At 51.7% G+C, this 12,560-nt stretch overlaps 1 protein-coding gene across 1 annotated transcript in view; it reads left to right on the top strand.

Annotated features, from left to right (window-relative positions):
* The window catches only part of LOC146706796 (uncharacterized), a 378,960-nt gene that overhangs the window by 50,457 nt on the left and 315,943 nt on the right, over positions 1 to 12,560 (top strand). The window lies entirely within an intron of this gene.

Below are 12,560 nucleotides of genomic sequence, written 5' to 3'. Positions count from 1 at the left end.
GATGAATGGATGGATGGTTGAATGGATAGATGGATGGATGGATGGATGGATGGATGAATGGTTGAATGGATAGACAGATGAATGGATGAATGTTTGAATGGATGGATGGATGGATGGATGGATGGACGGATGGATGGATGGATGGTTGAATGGATGGATGGATGGATGGATGGATGGATGGATGAATGGTTGAATGGATAGACGGATGGATGGATGGATGGATGGATGGATGGATGGACGGACGGACGGACGAACGGACGGGTGGATGGATGAATGGTTGAATGGATAGACAGATGAATGGATGGATGGATGAATGGTTGAATGGATAGACGGATGGATGGATGGTTGGCTGGATAGGCGGATGGATGGATGGATGGATGGATGGATGGATGGATGGATGGATGGATGGATGGACGGATGAACGAATGGACGGGTGGATGGATGAATGGTTGAATGGATAGACAGATGGATGGATGGATGAATGGTTGAATGGATAGACAGATGGATGGATGGATGGATTGATGGATGGTTGAATGGATAGACGGATGGATGGATGGTTGAATGGATAGACGGATGGATGGATGGATGGATGGAGAGACTGATGGATGGACGGATGGATGGAGAGACTGATGGATGGACGGATGGATGGAGAGACTGATGGATGGATGGATGGATGGATAGACAGATGGATGGATGAATGGTTGAATGGATATGCCTGTGAAGGTTCTCAGTCATCCAGGTCATCGTAGTCAAAGGAGCTTGCAAAGAAAAGCGTCTGGACTTCTTTAAGTTACTTGAAGACGTTTCACCTCTCATCCGAGAAGCTTCTTCAGTTCTAAGGTCAAATGGTGGAGAGTCCAGAGATTGAATGGATAGACAGATGGGCGGATGGACGGATGAATGGATGGATGGTTGAATGGATAGACAGATGGGCGGATGGACGGATGAATGGATAGATGGATGGATGGTTGAATGGATAGACAGATGGATGGATGAATGGTTGAATGGATAGACAGATGGGCGGATGGACGGATGAATGGATAGATGGATGGTTGAATGGATAGACAGATGGATGGATGGTTGAATGGATAGACAGATGGATGGATGGATGAATGGTTGAATGGATAGACAGATGGGCGGATGGACGGATGAATGGATGGATGGTTGAATGGATAGACAGATGGGCGGATGGACAGATGAATGGATAGATGGATGGATGGTTGAATGGATAGACAGATGGATGGATGGATGGTTGAATGGATAGTCAGATGGGCAGATGGACGGATGAATGGATGGATGGTGGGCTGACAGACACACGGACAGATGGATAGACGGAAAAAAGATGACTTCACTCTGATTTCCTGCTGCAGACTTCACAGCTCTGTAAAACTGCACCAGTGTTGCTGCAGCTGTGACGGTGACGGATTTTTGACCCTGTGGGAGGGGAACATGTCAGCTTATCTGAGCAGGATGAAACCATCACACACAGTCAGAGTTAATGTGAGCTCGCTCACTGAGCAGATTTAAATACAAATGTTTCTAAATGTTTGTCCCTCGCTGTGAATGCACTCGTATCCTCGTGTCCTTCACACAGGCCGCTTATTCAGATTGATTAGATCACATTAAGAAACACAATTAGCGGCATGTTCTAATACAACACACAATGGCGATGGGATAACCGTCCTTGAATGTGGCTCTTTAGCAGAGAGTTAAGTCCTGTTGGGTTAAATTAAAGCTCACATTATCTCACAGCAGTTTGTGTGTCTGCGTGCAGCTCACAGCCAAATCTGTTTAAACTAATTAACCATGAATTCACTTCAAAGCAGGACTTTCTGCTCTCAGTCTGAGGTTTCTACCAATGTCCTCAGCAGATATCCACACGTCCCCTCTGTGGGTGAGGACCAGAGGCGGAGGCAGACATTTGATACACCCGGGGCCTAGCCCTAAAGGGTAGTATGCATGTGGGATTGGGGGGGCTTAATTAAAAAACTATTTTTTTAATTCAGCAGCAAGGCAGAACAAAATCAGGGCTGTATCAAGACATGAGGACCAAACCCCAATTCAACCAGACCCAGAACTGATCCAGAACTAAACAGGACTACAACAGTTCAAAATCAGGACTACTTAGAACTTAATCAAGACAGAACCAGAATCAGAACTAGATGATAGTAGCAGTAAAAATCATCATAGACCTGCACTACACTTATTTTTTAATTCTACCAAAGTCCACTGTTTAGATTCAGAAACATTTATATAATTATTTAGCCTTGTTGTGCAAACAAGCTGCATAACTTAATAAATATAGAATTTGAAAAATAACAAACCTAAAAAGAAACACTAGGTACGAGATACATGAGGACCTGTGATACGGTGATACTTTTGGTAAACAACCATTTGACTAACATGTGTGTCTCACCTGCTCTTGTTCATTTCTGTTCTGTCCTCATTCTCCATCTCCCTCTCTGCTCCTCTCCCTCTCTGCTCCTCTCCCTCTCTGCTCCTCTCTCTCTCTCTGTTCCTCTCCCTCTCTGCTCCTCTCTCTCTCTCTCTGTTCCTCTCCCTCTCTGCTCCTCTCCCTCTCTGTTCCTCTCCCTCTCTGTTCCTCTCTCTCTCTGTTCCTCTCCCTCTCTGTTCCTCTCTCTCTCTCTGTTCCTCTCTCTCTCTCTCTGTTCCTCTCTCTCTCTGTTCCTCTCCCTCTCTGCTCCTCTCTCTCTCTCTGTTCCTCTCTCTCTCTGTTCCTCTCTCTCTCTGTTCCTCTCCCTCTCTGCTCCTCTCTCTCTCTCTGTTCCTCTCTCTCTCTGTTCCTCTCCCTCTCTGCTCCTCTCTCTCTCTCTGTTCCTCTCTCTCTCTCTCTGTTCCTCTCTCTCTCTGTTCCTCTCCCTCTCTGCTCCTCTCTCTCTCTCTGTTCCTCTCTCTCTCTGTTCCTCTCCCTCTCTGCTCCTCTCTCTCTCTCTCTGTTCCTCTCTCTCTCTGTTCCTCTCTCTCTCTCTCTGTTCCTCTCTCTCTCTGTTCCTCTCCCTCTCTGCTCCTCTCTCTCTCTCTGTTCCTCTCTCTCTCTGTTCCTCTCCCTCTCTGCTCCTCTCTCTCTCTCTGTTCCTCTCCCTCTCTGTTCCTCTCTCTCTCTCTCTGTTCCTCTCTCTCTCTGTTCCTCTCCCTCTCTGTTCCTCTCCCTCTCTGCTCCTCTCTCTCTCTCTGTTCCTCTCCCTCTCTGCTCCTCTCTCTCTCTCTGTTCCTCTCCCTCTCTGCTCATCTCTCTCTCTCTGTTCCTCTCCCTCTCTGCTCCTCTCTCTCTCTCTCTGTTCCTCTCTCTCTCTGTTCCTCTCTCTCTCTCTCTGTTCCTCTCTCTCTCTGTTCCTCTCCCTCTCTGCTCCTCTCTCTCTCTCTGTTCCTCTCCCTCTCTGCTCCTCTCTCTCTCTCTGTTCCTCTCCCTCTCTGCTCCTCTCTCTCTCTCTCTGTTCCTCTCTCTCTCTGTTCCTCTCCCTCTCTGTTCCTCTCTCTCTCTGTTCCTCTCTCTCTCTCTCTGTTCCTCTCTCTCTCTGTTCCTCTCCCTCTCTGCTCCTCTCTCTCTCTCTGTTCCTCTCCCTCTCTGCTCCTCTCTCTCTCTCTGTTCCTCTCCCTCTCTGCTCCTCTCTCTCTCTCTCTGTTCCTCTCTCTCTCTGTTCCTCTCCCTCTCTGCTCCTCTCTCTCTCTCTCTGTTCCTCTCTCTCTCTGTTCCTCTCCCTCTCTGCTCCTCTCCCTCTCTGTTCCTCTCTCTCTCTGTTCCTCTCTCTCTCTGTTCCTCTCTCTCTCTGTTCCTCTCTCTCTCTCTCTGTTCCTCTCTCTCTCTGTTCCTCTCCCTCTCTGTTCCTCTCCCTCTCTGCTCCTCTCTCTCTCTCTGTTCCTCTCCCTCTCTGCTCCTCTCTCTCTCTCTGTTCCTCTCCCTCTCTGCTCCTCTCTCTCTCTCTGTTCCTCTCCCTCTCTGCTCCTCTCTCTCTCTCTCTGTTCCTCTCTCTCTCTGTTCCTCTCTCTCTCTCTCTGTTCCTCTCTCTCTCTGTTCCTCTCTCTCTCTCTGTTCCTCTCTCTCTCTGTTCCTCTCCCTCTCTGCTCCTCTCTCTCTCTCTCTGTTCCTCTCTCTCTCTGTTCCTCTCCCTCTCTGTTCCTCTCTCTCTCTGTTCCTCTCTCTCTCTCTCTGTTCCTCTCTCTCTCTGTTCCTCTCCCTCTCTGCTCCTCTCTCTCTCTCTGTTCCTCTCCCTCTCTGCTCCTCTCTCTCTCTCTGTTCCTCTCCCTCTCTGCTCCTCTCTCTCTCTCTCTGTTCCTCTCTCTCTCTGTTCCTCTCCCTCTCTGCTCCTCTCTCTCTCTCTCTGTTCCTCTCTCTCTCTGTTCCTCTCCCTCTCTGCTCCTCTCCCTCTCTGTTCCTCTCTCTCTCTGTTCCTCTCTCTCTCTGTTCCTCTCTCTCTCTCTCTGTTCCTCTCTCTCTCTGTTCCTCTCCCTCTCTGCTCCTCTCTCTCTCTCTGTTCCTCTCTCTCTCTGCTCCTCTCTCTCTCTCTCTGTTCCTCTCTCTCTCTGTTCCTCTCTCTCTCTGTTCCTCTCCCTCTCTGTTCCTCTCCCTCTCTGCTCCTCTCTCTCTCTCTCTGTTCCTCTCTCTCTCTGTTCCTCTCTCTCTCTGTTCCTCTCTCTCTCTGCTCCTCTCTCTCTCTCTGTTCCTCTCTCTCTCTGTTCCTCTCTCTCTTTGTTCCTCTCTCTCTCTGTTCCTCTCTCTCTCTCTGTTCCTCTCTCTCTCTGCTCCTCTCTCTCTCTGTTCCTCTCTCTCTCTCTGTTCCTCTCTCTCTCTGCTCCTCTCTCTCTCTGTTCCTCTCTCTCTCTCTGCTCCTCTCTCTCCCTCTCTGTTCCTCTCTCTCTCTGTTCCTCTCCCTCTCTGCTCCTCTCTCCCTCTCTGTTCCTCTCCCTCTCTCTCTGTTCCTCTCTCTCCCTCTCTGTTCCTCTCTCTCTCTGCTCCTCTCTCTCTCTGTTCCTCTCTCTCTCTCTGTTCCTCTCTCTCCCTCTCTGCTCCTCTCTCTCCCTCTCTGTTCCTCTCTCTCTGTTCCTCTCTCTCTCTGTTCCTCTCTCTCTCTGTTCCTCTCTCTCTCTCTCTGTTCCTCTCTCTCTCTGTTCCTCTCCCTCTCTGCTCCTCTCTCCCTCTCTGTTCCTCTCCCTCTCTCTCTGTTCCTCTCTCTCTCTCTCTCTCTCTCTCTGTTCCTCTCTCTCTCTGCTCCTCTCTCTCCCTCTCTGTTCCTCTCTCTCTCTGCTCCTCTCTCTCTCTCTCTCTCTGTTCCTCTCTCTCTCTGTTCCTCTCCCTCTCTGTTCCTCTCTCTCTCTCTCTCTGTTCCTCTCTCTCTCTCTCTCTCTGCTCCTCTCTCTCTCTCTCTCTCTGTTCCTCTCTCTCTCTGTTCCTCTCCCTCTCTGTTCCTCTCTCTCTCTCTCTCTGTTCCTCCTCCCTCTCTGTTCCTCTCTCTCCCTCTCTGTTCCTCTCTCTCTCTGCTCCTCTCTCTCTCTCTCTCTCTCTGTTCCTCTCTCTCTCTGTTCCTCTCTCTCTCTGTTCCTCTCCCTCTCTGTTCCTCTCTCTCTCTCTCTCTGTTCCTCTCTCTCTCTCTCTCTCTGTTCCTCTCTCTCTCCGCTCCTCTCTCTCTCTCTCTGTTCCTCTCCCTCTCTGTTCCTCTCTCTCTCTGCTCCTCTCTCTCCCTCTCTGTTCCTCTCTCTCCCTCTCTGTTCCTCTCTCTCTCCGCTCCTCTCTCTCTCTCTCTGTTCCTCTCTCTCTCTGCTCCTCTCTCCCTCTCTGTTCCTCTCTCTCTCTGTTCCTCTCTCGCTCTCTGCTCCTCTCTCTCTCTGCTCCTCTCTCTCCCTCTCTGTTCCTCTCTCTCCCTCTCTGTTCCTCTCTGTCTCTGCTCCTCTCTCTCTCTGCTCCTCTCTCTCCCTCTCTGTTCCTCTCTCTCTCTGCTCCTCTCTCTCCCTCTCTGTTCCTCTCTCTCCCTCTCTGTTCCTCTCTCTCTCCGCTCCTCTCTCTCTCTCTCTGTTCCTCTCTCTCTCTGCTCCTCTCTCCCTCTCTGTTCCTCTCTCTCTCTGTTCCTCTCTCTCTCTCTGCTCCTCTCTCTCTCTGCTCCTCTCTCTCCCTCTCTGTTCCTCTCTCTCCCTCTCTGTTCCTCTCTCTCTCTGCTCCTCTCTCTCTCTGTTCCTCTCTCTCTCTGTTCCTCTCTCTCTCTGCTCCTCTCTCTCTCTGCTCCTCTCTCTCCCTCTCTGTTCCTCTCTCTCCCTCTCTGTTCCTCTCTCTCTCTGTTCCTCTCTCTCTCTGCTCCTCTCTCTCCCTCTCTGTTCCTCTCTCTCTCTGTTCCTCTCTCTCTCTGCTCCTCTCTCTCTCTCTCTCTCTGTTCCTCTCTCTCTCTGTTCCTCTCTCTCTCTGCTCCTCTCCCTCTCTGCTCCTCTCTCTCCCTCTCTGTTCCTCTCCCTCTCTGCTCCTCTCTCTCTCTCTCTCTCTGTTCCTCTCTCTCTCTGTTCCTCTCTCTCTCTGTTCCTCTCTCTCTCTGCTCCTCTCTCTCTCTGTTCCTCTCCCTCTCTGTTCCTCTCTCTCCCTCTCTGTTCCTCTCTCTCTCTGCTCCTCTCTCTCTCTGCTCCTCTCTCTCCCTCTCTGTTCCTCTCTCTCTCTGCTCCTCTCTCTCCCTCTCTGTTCCTCTCTCTCCCTCTCTGTTCCTCTCTCTCTCCGCTCCTCTCTCTCTCTCTCTGTTCCTCTCTCTCTCTGCTCCTCTCTCCCTCTCTGTTCCTCTCTCTCTCTGTTCCTCTCTCTCTCTCTGCTCCTCTCTCTCTCTGCTCCTCTCTCTCCCTCTCTGTTCCTCTCTCTCCCTCTCTGTTCCTCTCTCTCTCTGCTCCTCTCTCTCTCTGTTCCTCTCTCTCTCTGCTCCTCTCTCTCCCTCTCTGTTCCTCTCTCTCTCTGTTCCTCTCTCTCTCTGCTCCTCTCTCTCTCTCTCTCTCTGTTCCTCTCTCTCTGTTCCTCTCTCTCTCTGCTCCTCTCCCTCTCTGCTCCTCTCTCTCCCTCTCTGTTCCTCTCCCTCTCTGTTCCTCTCTCTCTGTTCCTCTCTCTCTCTGTTCCTCTCTCTCTCTGTTCCTCTCCCTCTCTGCTCCTCTCTCCCTCTCTGTTCCTCTCCCTCTCTCTCTGTTCCTCTCTCTCTCTCTCTCTCTCTCTCTCTCTCTCTCTGTTCCTCTCTCTCTCTGCTCCTCTCTCTCCCTCTCTGTTCCTCTCTCTCTCTGCTCCTCTCTCTCTCTCTCTGTTCCTCTCCCTCTCTGTTCCTCTCTCTCTCTGCTCTCTCTCTCTCTCTCTCTCTGTTCCTCTCTCTCTCTGTTCCTCTCCCTCTCTGTTCCTCTCTCTCTCTCTCTCTGTTCCTCTCTCTCTCTCTCTCTCTGCTCTCTCTCTCTCTCTGTTCCTCTCTCTCTCTGTTCCTCTCCCTCTCTGTTCCTCTCTCTCTCTCTCTCTGTTCCTCTCCCTCTCTGTTCCTCTCTCTCTCTGCTCCTCTCTCTCTCTCTCTCTGTTCCTCTCTCTCTCTGCTCCTCTCTCTCCCTCTCTGTTCCTCTCTCTCTCTGCTCCTCTCTCTCTCTCTCTGTTCCTCTCCCTCTCTGTTCCTCTCTCTCTCTGCTCCTCTCTCTCTCTCTCTCTCTGTTCCTCTCTCTCTCTGTTCCTCTCCCTCTCTGTTCCTCTCTCTCTCTCTCTCTGTTCCTCTCCCTCTCTGTTCCTCTCTCTCCCTCTCTGTTCCTCTCTCTCCCTCTCTGTTCCTCTCTCTCTCTGTTCCTCTCTCTCTCTCTGCTCCTCTCTCTCTCTGCTCCTCTCTCTCCCTCTCTGTTCCTCTCTCTCCCTCTCTGTTCCTCTCTCTCTCTGCTCCTCTCTCTCTCTGCTCCTCTCTCTCTCTGCTCCTCTCTCTCCCTCTCTGTTCCTCTCTCTCCCTCTCTGTTCCTCTCCCTCTCTGTTCCTCTCTCTCCCTCTCTGTTCCTCTCTCTCTCTGCTCCTCTCTCTCTCTCTCTCTCTCTCTGTTCCTCTCTCTCTCTGTTCCTCTCCCTCTCTGTTCCTCTCTCTCTCTCTCTCTGTTCCTCTCTCTCTCTCTCTCTCTTCCTCTCTCTCTCCGCTCCTCTCTCTCCCTCTCTGTTCCTCTCTCTCTCCGCTCCTCTCTCTCTCTCTCTGTTCCTCTCTCTCTCTGCTCCTCTCTCCCTCTCTGTTCCTCTCTCTCTCTGCTCCTCTCTCTCTCTGCTCCTCTCTCTCCCTCTCTGTTCCTCTCTCTCTCTGTTCCTCTCTCTCTCTGCTCCTCTCTCTCCCTCTCTGTTCCTCTCTCTCTCTGTTCCTCTCTCTCTCTGCTCCTCTCTCTCCCTCTCTGTTCCTCTCTCTCTCTGTTCCTCTCTCTCTCTGCTCTCTCTCTCTCTCTCTCTGTTCCTCTCTCTCTCTGTTCCTCTCTCTCTCTGCTCCTCTCCCTCTCTGCTCCTCTCTCTCCCTCTCTGTTCCTCTCCCTCTCTGTTCCTCTCCCTCTCTCTCTGTTCCTCTCTCTCTCTCTCTCTCTCTGTTCCTCTCTCTCTCTGCTCCTCTCTCTCTCTCTCTCTCTGTTCCTCTCCCTCTCTGTTCCTCTCTCTCTCTGCTCCTCTCTCTCTCTCTCTGTTCCTCTCTCTCTCTGTCCTTCCTCCTCTCTCTCTCTGTCTTGTCCTCTCCCTCTCTCTCTCTCTCTGTTCCTCTCCCTCTCTGTTCCTCTCTCTCCCTCTCTGTTCCTCTCTCTCTCTGCTCCTCTCTCTCTCTCTCTCTCTGTTCCTCTCTCTCTCTGCTCCTCTCTCTCTCTCTCTGTTCCTCTCTCTCTCTGCTCCTCTCTCTCTCTCTCCCTCTCTGTTCCTCTCTCTCTCTCTCTCTGTTCCTCTCTCTCTCTCTCTCTCTCTGTTCCTCTCTCTCTCCGCTCCTCTCTCTCTCTCTCTGTTCCTCTCCCTCTCTGTTCCTCTCCCTCTCTGTTCCTCTCTCTCTCTGCTCCTCTCTCTCCCTCTCTGTTCCTCTCTCTCCCTCTCTGTTCCTCTCTCTCTCCGCTCCTCTCTCTCTCTCTCTGTTCCTCTCCCTCTCTGTTCCTCTCCCTCTCTGTTCCTCTCTCTCTCTGCTCCTCTCTCTCTCTCTCTGTTCCCTCTCTCTCTCTGCTCCTCTCTCTCCCTCTCTGTTCCTCTCTCTCTCTGTTCCTCTCTCTCTCTCTGCTCCTCTCTCTCTCTGCTCCTCTCTCTCCCTCTCTGTTCCTCTCTCTCCCTCTCTGTTCCTCTCTCTCTCTGCTCCTCTCTCTCTCTGCTCCTCTCTCTCCCTCTCTGTTCCTCTCTCTCTCTGTTCCTCTCTCTCTCTGCTCCTCTCTCTCCCTCTCTGTTCCTCTCTCTCTCTGTTCCTCTCTCTCTCTGCTCCTCTCTCTCTCTCTCTCTCTGTTCCTCTCTCTCTCTGTTCCTCTCTCTCTCTGTTCCTCTCTCTCTCTGTTCCTCTCCCTCTCTGTTCCTCTCTCTCTCTCTCTCTGTTCCTCTCTCTCTCTGCTCCTCTCTCTCTCTCTCTGTTCCTCTCTCTCTCTGTTCCTCTCCCTCTCTCTCTGTTCCTCTCTCTCTCTCTCTCTCTCTCTCTCCCTCTCTGTTCCTCTCTCTCTCTGTTCCTCTCCCTCTCTGCTCCTCTCTCTCTCTCTCTGTTCCTCTCTCTCTCTGTTCCTCTCTCTCTCTCTCTGTTCCTCTCTCTCTCTGTTCCTCTCCCTCTCTGCTCCTCTCTCTCTCTCTGTTCCTCTCTCTCTCTGTTCCTCTCCCTCTCTGCTCCTCTCTCCCTCTCTGTTCCTCTCTCTCTCTCTCTGTTCCTCTCTCTCTCTGTTCCTCTCTCTCTCTGTTCCTCTCTCTCTCTGTTCCTCTCCCTCTCTGTTCCTCTCTCTCTCTCTCTCTGTTCCTCTCTCTCTCTGCTCCTCTCTCTCTCTCTCTGTGCCTCTCTCTCTCTGTTCCTCTCCCTCTCTCTCTGTTCCTCTCTCTCTCTCTCTCCTCTCTCTCCCTCTCTGTTCCTCTCTCTCTCTGCTCCTCTCTCTCTCTGCTCCTCTCTCTCTCTCTGTTCCTCTCTCTCTCTGTTCCTCTCTCTCTCTGCTCCTCTCTCTCTCTGCTCCTCTCTCTCTCTCTGCTCCTCTCTCTCTCTCCTGTTCCTCTCTCTCTCTGTTCCTCTCTCTCTCTGTTCCTCTCTCTCCCTCTCTGTTCCTCTCTCTCTCTGCTCCTCTCTCTCTCTCTCTCTCTGTTCCTCTCTCTCTCTGTTCCTCTCTCTCTCTCTCTCTGTTCCTCTCTCTCTCTGCTCTCTCTCTCTCTCTCTGTTCCTCTCTCTCTCTGTTCCTCTCTCTCTCTCTCTGTTCCTCTCTCTCTCTGCTCCTCTCTCTCTCTCTCTGTTCCTCTCTCTCTCTGTTCCTCTCTCTCTCTCTCTGTTCCTCTCTCTCTCTGCTCCTCTCTCTCTCTCTCTCTCCCTCTCTGTTCCTCTCTCTCTCTCTCTGTTCCTCTCTCTCTCTGTTCCTCTCCCTCTCTGTTCCTCTCTCTCTCTCTCTGTTCCTCTCTCTCTCTGTTCCTCTCCCTCTCTGCTCCTCTCTCTCTCTCTGTTCCTCTCCCTCTCTGTTCCTCTCCCTCTCTGCTCCTCTCTCTCTCTCTCTGTTCCTCTCTCTCTCTGTTCCTCTCCCTCTCTGCTCCTCTCTCTCTCTCTGTTCCTCTCCCTCTCTGTTCCTCTCTCTCTCTCTCTGTTCCTCTCTCTCTCTCTCTGTTCCTCTCTCTCTCTGCTCCTCTCTCTCTCTCTTCTCTCCCTCTCTGTTCCTCTCTCTCTCTCTCTGTTCCTCTCTCTCTCTGTTCCTCTCCCTCTCTGCTCCTCTCTCTCTCTCTCTGTTCCTCTCTCTCTCTGTTCCTCTCCCTCTCTGCTCCTCTCTCTCTCTCTGTTCCTCTCCCTCTCTGCTCCTCTCTCTCTCTCTCTGTTCCTCTCTCTTTTCTCTCTCTGTTCCTCTCTCTCTCTCTCTGTTCCTCTCTCTCTCTCTCTCTGTTCCTCTCTCTCTCTGTTCCTCTCTCTCTCTGCTCTCTCTCTCTCTCTCTGTTCCTCTCCCTCTCTGTTCCTCTCTCTCCCTCTCTGTTCCTCTCTCTCTCTGCTCCTCTCTCTCTCTCTCCCTCTCTGTTCCTCTCTCTCTCTCTCTGTTCCTCTCTCTCTCTCTCTCTCTGTTCCTCTCTCTCTCCGCTCCTCTCTCTCTCTCTCTGTTCCTCTCCCTCTCTGTTCCTCTCCCTCTCTGTTCCTCTCTCTCTCTGCTCCTCTCTCTCCCTCTCTGTTCCTCTCTCTCCCTCTCTGTTCCTCTCTCTCTCCGCTCCTCTCTCTCTCTCTCTGTTCCTCTCTCTCTCTGCTCCTCTCTCTCCCTCTCTGTTCCTCTCTCTCTCTGTTCCTCTCTCTCTCTCTGCTCCTCTCTCTCTCTGCTCCTCTCTCTCCCTCTCTGTTCCTCTCTCTCCCTCTCTGTTCCTCTCTCTCTCTGCTCCTCTCTCTCTCTGCTCCTCTCTCTCCCTCTCTGTTCCTCTCTCTCTCTGTTCCTCTCTCTCTCTGCTCCTCTCTCTCCCTCTCTGTTCCTCTCTCTCTCTGTCTCCTCTCTCTCTCTGTTCCTCTCTCTCTCTGTTCCTCTCTCTCTCTCTCTGTTCCTCTCTCTCTCTGCTCCTCTCTCTCTCTCTCTGTTCCTCTCTCTCTCTGTTCCTCTCTCTCTCTCTGTTCCTCTCTCTCTCTGCCTCTCTCCTCCTCTCTGTCCCTCTCTCTCCTCTCTGCTCCTCTCTCTCTCTGCTCCTCTCTCTCTCTGTTCCTCTCTCTCTCTGTTCCTCTCTCTCTGTTCCTCTCTCTCTCTCTCTCTCTGTTCCTCTCTCTCTCTGTTCCTCTCTCTCTCTCTTGTTCCTCTCTCTCTGCTCTCTCTCTCTCTCTCTCTGTTCCTCTCTCTCTCTGTTCCTCTCTCTCTCTCTCTGTTCCTCTCTCTCTCTGCTCCTCTCTCTCTCTCTCTGTTCCTCTCTCTCTCTGTTCCTCTCTCTCTCTCTCTGTTCCTCTCTCTCTCTGCTCCTCTCTCTCTCTCTCTTCTCTCTCTCTCTGTTCCTCTCTCTCTCTCTCTGTTCCTCTCTCTCTCTGCTCCTCTCTCTCTCTCTCTGTTCCTCTCTCTCTCTGTTCCTCTCTCTCTCTCTCTGTTCCTCTCTCTCTCTGCTCCTCTCTCTCTCTCTCTGTTCCTCTCTCTCTCTGTTCCTCCTCTCTCTCTCTGTTCCTCTCTCTCTCTGTTCCTCTCTCTCTCTCTCTCTCTGTTCTCTCTCTCTCTCTCTTCTGTTCCTCTCTCTCTCTCTCTGTTCCTCTCTCTCTCTCTGTTCCTCTCTCCTCTCTGCTCCTCTCTCTCTCTCTCTGTTCCTCTCTCTCTCTGTTCCTCTCTCTCTCTCTCTGTTCCTCTCTCTCTCTGTTCCTCTCTCTCTCTCTCTGTCTCTCTCTCTCTGTTCTCTCTCTCTCTCTGTTCCTCTCTCTCTCTGTTCCTCTCCCTCTCTGCTCCTCTCTCTCTCTCTCTGTTCCTCTC

Source organism: Copadichromis virginalis, linkage group LG7, assembly GCF_057382275.1.
Source record: "Copadichromis virginalis isolate Kocher_CV1m ecotype Utaka linkage group LG7, C_Virginalis_male_GT1.1, whole genome shotgun sequence".
Classification (NCBI taxonomy): Eukaryota; Metazoa; Chordata; class Actinopteri; order Cichliformes; family Cichlidae; genus Copadichromis; species Copadichromis virginalis.
Note: the sequence above shows the minus strand (reverse complement) of the source record. Positions and strands in the feature narration are given on the sequence as shown.